The sequence below is a fragment of the Dermacentor silvarum genome, chromosome 2, assembly GCF_013339745.2.
Source record: "Dermacentor silvarum isolate Dsil-2018 chromosome 2, BIME_Dsil_1.4, whole genome shotgun sequence".
Classification (NCBI taxonomy): Eukaryota; Metazoa; Arthropoda; class Arachnida; order Ixodida; family Ixodidae; genus Dermacentor; species Dermacentor silvarum.
The window spans coordinates 30,092,933-30,100,394 of NC_051155.1; positions in this window are offsets into that span (position 1 = coordinate 30,092,933).

Sequence of the window (7,462 nt, forward strand, 5' to 3'; positions counted from 1 at the left end):
TGGACGAAACTTGCTTATTGCCCACACAATCGCCAGGCACTCTTTTTCGGTTACTGAGTAGTTGGATTCCGCCTTGGTGAGGGCACGGCTAGCATAAGCTACAACATACTCGGAAAATCCTGGTTTGCGTTGCGAGAGTACTGCACCAAGACCGCCACCGCCGGCGTCCGTGTGTACTTCGGTTGGCGCAGTCGGGTCGTAGTGGCGCACAATGGGTGTGAGGTAAGCAGATGCCGTAATGTAGTGAAGGCGTCGTCGCAGGCTTGAGTCCAATTTGATAGGTCACCAGGGCGAGCAAGTAGCTTCGTAGGTGGTGCCATGATGAAGGCAAAGTTCCGGACAAAGCGACGAAAATACGAGCATAAGCCCACAAAGCTGCGCAGTTCTTTTAGGGCAGTCAGCTTAGGAAACTCCGAAACGGCGTGAAGTTTGTCAGGATCAGGAAGAATACCGTGTTTTGACACTACATGACCCAGTGTGGTGAGCTGGCGAGCCCCGAAGTGACACTTCTTCAGGTTGAGTTGAAGGCTTGCGTTGGTAAGGCATTGGAGAATCGTGCGCAGACAAGCGAGATGTGTAGCGAAATCGGGGGCGAACACGACGACGTCATCTAGATAGCAGAGACAGATCTGCCATTTTAGACCGCCTAAAATGCTGTCCATCATTCGCTCGAACGTTGCAGGCGCATTGCAAAGTCCAAATGGCATGACTGTGAATTCGTACAGGCCATCTGGTGTGACGAACGCGATCTTTGGACGGTCACACTCGGCCATCGAGACTTGCCAATAACCCAAACGCAAGTCGAGCGATGAGAAGAATTCGGCGCCTTGTAGACAATCGAGGGCGTCGTCTATGCGAGGAAGAGGGTAAACATCTTTTCTAGTAATTTTGTTGAGACGCCGGTAGTCTACACAAAAACCTAATGGAACTGTCTTCTTGACCAGCACAACGAGGGATGACAAAGGACTACAGGAAGGCTTGATGACTCCACGCTGAAGCATGTCGTTAACTTTTTCCGTAATTATACGACGCTCCGCTGGTGATACGCGGTAAGGGCGCAGGCGCAAAGGGGTGTTGGTTCCGGTGTCAATTCTGTGAACAACGGTGTTCGTTCGACCTAATGATACTTGAGGGAAGTCAAAAGAGCTTCTCAACTCGTTGAGAACGGTAATAAGCTGCGCACGTTGATCCGGAACGAGGTTACTGTCGATGGCAGGGGAAAATACGTCCGAGGACACGTCATCGGATGCAAGGTGAGGTGTCAGCGCGTTCAGCTCAGGGTTCGGATTGGGATCGTAGAAATCAAGAGGCACGATAACATCATCGTCGACTGACTGAACGTGGCCAAGCGTCTCGTTACGGCGCAACGTGACAGGGCATGAGGTAGCGTTGGAAATAAGTATTCCGGAGGCATCCTGGTGAAGTGTTTAGACGGCAAATGGCAACGACGCATGGTGGCGGTGACTGAATACGTCAGACGGCGTGAACAGAACTGTAGTTTCAGTGAGGGCAGCACAGTAAACAGGAACAATGACGGCACTGAGAGGGGGCAGGTCAGTGTCTGCAGCCACGACAAGCTTGTCAACACCAGACTCGGGCATATGAACAGAAGGTACATCGCCAAATACAGACAGTTCAACCTGAGCGTGAGCGCAGTCTACAACAGCGTGATGGCGCGACAAGAAATCCTACCCAAGAATCACATAATGAGAACACGAAGTCAACACAATAAACTCAATGTGGTACAGTACGTCGCCAATGACGACCTTAGCCGTACATGCTGCAATCGGATGGATTCGCTGTGCGCTTGCAGTACCCAGGGAAAATCCTGTACGTGGCGTTGTGACTTTACGAAGTCAGCGGCAAAGTTTCTGACTAATGACAGATATAGTGGCACCGGTATCGACGAGCGCAAGAGTGCGTATACCTTCAACAAAAACTTCGACAACGTTGGCTGGGGACAAGCGAGGACTTACACAGGTCGACAACGACGCAGCTCGTGCCTCTGGAGCTGCGGCAGTCAGTTTTCCGCCTCGGCGGTGGGTCGGCGACGCATAGGTGACAAAGAATGGCGGCGTGGCGAGGATGAGCGACGGGAAGCAAGGGGTTGAAAGTGGGAGTCAGGCTGGGGGTCTCGTGCGTATATCAGGTGGCGCGTCTTGTGGAGTGTAGTACTGGGGCCGGAATGAATAGTCACGGTATCTTGGTGCACCCGAGGCAGCCGCGAAGCGCCTACGACAGAATCGTGCTACGTGACCGGAAATTCCGCAAACGTAACATATCGGTCGATTGTCAGCAGTGCGCCACGGGTTGACGATGTGCTGCTCTGCACCAGGGAATGACGCCGGTGGCTGTCGGAGAGGTTGAGGGGCCAACGATGGCGGTCGACGCGGAGGCATTGCAGCGACAGCTGCATAAGTGAGTGGTGCGGCAACAGGTGTCGGCTGAGAGGCGGACGGCAGCACCTCGGAGACCTGCTCGTGAATAACTTGTCTGAGAGACGGTGCGAGAGTGTGCGTAGGCACTTCTGGGGTCGGCAGATACGATAAACACGAGATCTGCCGTGCCACTTCCTCACGCACATACTCTTTGATTTGCGACAGTAGCGTCTCGTGGTTACCTCCGATGGTTAAGGCGGCGAGGGAATCGTCTGGTGTTGTCGGCCGACGCACTAAGACGCGTTGCTTACGGAGCTCGTCAAAGCTCTGGCACAAGGTCGTAAGCTCAGCTACCGTGCGTGGTTTGCCAGCAGCATTTGAGAGGCATCATCGTCAATGCCTTTCAAGATGTGCTTTATCTTCTCCTGCTCAGGCATAGACAGATTCAGGCGCTTGCAGAAGTCGATGACGTCTTCTATGTAACTGGTGAAATTTTCGCCTTGCTGCTGCGCACGTCGGCGGAGGCGCTGTTCGACGCGGAGCTTGCGCACGGCGGGGCGGTCGAACACGTCTTCGAAGCGTTTCTTGAACGCACTCCATGTAGCGAAGTCGGACTCATGGTTGTGGTACCACAGGCTTGCGACGTCTTTGGATAGAACGACAAATTCTGCAGTTTCAACGGGTCGTCCCACTTATTGTGGCCACTCACCTTTTCGAATGTGGCCAGCCAATCTTCTGCATCGTGGTCATCTGTTCCACTAAAGAACGCAGGCGTCATGCAGGCGCAGCGCGCCGGTTACGACGACCTGCGGAGATGGGCGGTGGCGTGGTGGGTAATTTCGTCAGGCATTGTCGGGGCAGGTGGTAGCGTCCGATTTCGGAGTTCCAGGTTAGCAGACCCCGCACCTCCACCGCTTTGGAAGGGGGTTTATTAACGTCGGACCGCAGGCGGAAGTATTGTATGACGGACAAAACGACAGTCTCAGCCGGCGTCAGCAGCTCGCGATCTACGCTCGCACCTCCAGCCAAGACAGAGTCCCACTGCTGCGTCCGTTGCTTCATCCCCACTACAATATTACAACCTTGACTGCCCTCACGAGTCACGTCACACACTAGTTGTTCTAAGTCACATGCCATCATTATGTCAAGCAGTGGGTTATCCAGTAAACAGATTATACTTTTACAAGGCCAGTTAATTGATGGCAAATTAAAGTCTCCGGCCATAATTATTTTACCGCGTACATGCGATGACATGTGGTCATGTACTTTAAATAAAAACTGCGGAGGGGCAGATGGATGTCACTGCGCACACTGTGAAGACGTGACCCATGCAGTTTACAGTCAAGAAAAGGCTTTCGTGGTCTTCTATTTGTGTCTTGATTATCACGGAGAGCGTGTGTTTTAATATAACTGTTCCAACACCTCCCCGGCACGATATATAGATCACGTATAAATATCCGATGGGATGACGTCACTCGCATCTCATCGCTTACACTATCAAGTAACCATGTTTCGGTTATAATTCTAATGTGAGGATCGTACTTGAAGAGAAGATGCTTAAGCTTATCAGTTTTATTCATTATTGTTCGCGCATTTAAATTGAGCACGTGTAGCTGTTTAAGTCCACCTAGCGCATTCTGTCAAGTAGGAACGTGTGGTACGTTGTCTTCAAATAGGATCGCGAATATTTGCAACATCGTCCCAAGCAAAAAATAAAATTATCAACGTTTAGTTTATCGTATATCAAAGAAACACGTTTGCCGTTCGCTTTTTTGCTTTGAGTAGACTGCCAAAGAAGTTTACGCTTGCGCAGGGCCGATTTGCGGAAATCATTTTGGATAAACACATGGGTGTCCTTAAGCTTTGCCGCATTCCTAAGAACATTTTCTGTTTCTAAGAAGTCTTTAAAATATAAAATGACAGGTAATGAATGGTATCACCTTCCACTCCGGTGAATTCGAGCAACCGAGCGGCATATGTTCAGTTTCTTGTCAAAAATTTCATCAATTACCTTTTTTCTTAAGACTGTTTCTATTTCCTCACGTTCCTCTTCAATTCCATGAATAACCAAGTTGCACCTTCGGCTACGACCTTCAAGATCCGTCATTTTCACGGCTTGTTGTTGAGCTACATTCTCCAATGAAATTATTCTTTTGTCGAGCACCTCAATTTCCGAACATTTCTCGCCTACTTCTTTGAGCGATTGGTCTACTTCCCGCCATTAGCCCGTTAACGTATTCACAGTAGGCTCTGTTGCTGCCGCTCTCTCGCGAATATCGTTAAGTTCTTTTAATATTTGCGATTGGCCCTTATGTAGATTTGCAAACATCTCTTCAACCGTCGGCCCAGGGTTTTGCTCGACGTCCCCGCAAATAAGCAATTTACAGGCATAGAAACAAACATAAGAAGCAAAAGGCACACTTGTGGGCACGGCAGAATCAGCAACATAGGGTCGTCACTACTGTACGTTAAAATATAACCAACCTGTGCAATCAACGAGAATTTGTTGGACAGCGGCATGATCCTTGCGACTCCGCCACGCCCACTGCCGGAGAAGTGTTGCGGAGCGCGTTTTAAGGACCGGTCTTGTGATGTCCCCGTAAATCGGTGTTGTCACATGGTCCTCAGCAAGCGCCTCTTCGCCGTCACCTTCGTTTGCTGCTGGACAAGTTCCTCCATCGATGGTCACTGCGGCCGTCAAAAGCAGGGAAGCCTGTGCAAACAACGAGAATGTGTTGGTCAGCGGCATGATCCCTGCGATTCCGCCGTGCCCACGAGAGAAGAAATGCCTAATGCCTCTTTCCTTCAGGAAGTTCTGAAACTGCAGAAACAAACTGTGGTCTATCGTCGGACACAATTGGATCAGGAAACACTTCTTACTGTATGGAGGAATGAGAGAACGCATGATAGCCTTGGACGTAACTGAAGGCATGAAAGCAACTTCAGGCCACTTGGAATGACAGTCAACGATGACTAAAGCAAAACGTGCATATTGTGGAGCATGATCTAGGGGAGCTATTATGTCTATGGCTAAATTTTCCATGGTCTCAGAGGCCATTCCACCGGTTGTAGTGGAGCGAAAGAACTTTTGGCAGATTTATCGGCTTGTTGACAAACAAGGCAGTTTCTCACAAGTTCCTCTACTTGTCTATCTATGTGAGGCCACCAGTGAGTGCTTCGAAGTCTCAGTTTTGTTTTGGTGATGCTCAAATACCCTTCAGGAGAAAAAGAGAGGAGTTTTTGACGCAAGAAAGCTGGAGGAATAATACAATCTCCTCGGAGTAGAAGACTATCCACGTAGGGTAATTCTGACTGTACTGATGCATATGCCTGTAAATCTGGTGGAAGATTAGAAGCATTTATATACCCACAGATTATTTTATCTCTTAATGTTTGACAAATTGGATCATATCGTGTAGCTGTTTGAAATTCTTCATTTGTAATGTAATACATACTTTCCTCATCTAGTGCTGATTCAGAATCAGGAGGAACAGGAAGGCGTGACAAAGCATCAGCTATGATATCTTGATCCACCTTGAAATACTCAATGTTCAAATTATACTAAACTACTATCACACTCCAACGTGAAATCCTTAATGTACGTTGTCCAGACCCTTTTGAAGACAGTAATGCAACAAGTTGGTCTTGTGGTCCACGACGCAGAGCGGGCAGTAGACACTGCAGGGCTGCCTTCGAATCAGTAAATATACTCCATTTTTATGGTAAATCGTCATGAAGCATGTGAAGGGCGCTGCGAAGTGCAGCAAGCTACGCAACTGTCGATGTTGTCCGGTGACAAGTTTTAAACTGAAAGGTCATGGCTTTTTCGGGTAAGATCACAGCTCCTGTACATCCGTCAAGAGTTGTCGAGCCATCAGTGTAAATGTGAAGGTGGTCCTTGTATGTCTCGTGCAGCATGAGTAGAGATAGCTGCTTGAGAGCTGGTGGCGAGAGTCCTGCTTTCGTTCGGATCCGTGGTACCGAGAGTCGAACTTATGGCTCAGCCAAACACCACGGAGGTGATAGCAGCCTCTCGGCAGGCGTATAATCTCGAGGGAGTGCTTGAAATAAGGCAGATATATCACCAACTGGGAGAAAAAGGACATGATATTACTTTTCAGTGGCTCCCAGGCCACTGCGGCATAATGGGCAACGAACAGGCCGATGAAGCTGCCAGGAAGGCTCACGAAAATGCTGTGAAGGAACCCATTCCACTTTCAAGAGCCGATGCAGCAGCAAAGCTTCGTATACTCGCGCGTGATGCCACTCGATCCATGTGGAACACGCCAGGTTTCCGATATACTCGACTGCACCGCTTGAATCCATCCCTCTGACTACATATCCATCTGGACTTTCCCGAATCGAGCCAACTGCTCTCTGCCGACTGTGGCTTGGAGTATCGTTTACGAATGCGTTTGCTTGCTGCATCGGAATGACTGACAGTGCTACCTGTGATAGTTGCGACAGCGAGGAAACAATCGAACATATCTTGTGTCATTGTCCCCGCTACAGCTCCCAGAGACAGACGCTCGTGACGACGCTGGCGCGCCTCGACGACCGGCCGCTTTCTGAGCAGAAGATCCTAGAGTGCCGGCTGACGCGGTCTTCACACCAGAAGGCGATGAGCGCGCGGCTGAGGTTCCTCCGGACAAGCGACCTGCTCGAACGACTGTGACACTCCTGAGTTCCTTTGTGTGTGTGTGCATGTGTGTGTGTGTTTTTCTGATCTCCCTCTCTTTCTATGTGTGTGCATTTTTCTTTATCTTTTCTGTCTCCCCTTACCCCTTCCCCTGTGCAGGGTAGCAAACTGGATATCCGCCTTCCGGTTAACCTCCCTGCCTTTCCCATCTCATCTCTCTCTCTCTGTAATGCAACAAGAGCTTGGTGATCAGTTCGTAATGTGAACTGCCTACCCCACACGTAAACATGCCAATGTTCACAAACCCGCCGCGATGGCTCAGCCAGCTAAGGCTGAGCCATCGCTGCTGAGCACGAGATCGCGGGATCGAATCCCTGCCGTGGTGCCCGCCGCATTTCGATGGAGGCGAAATGCAAAAACGCTTGTGTGCTTGCGTTGTAGTGCA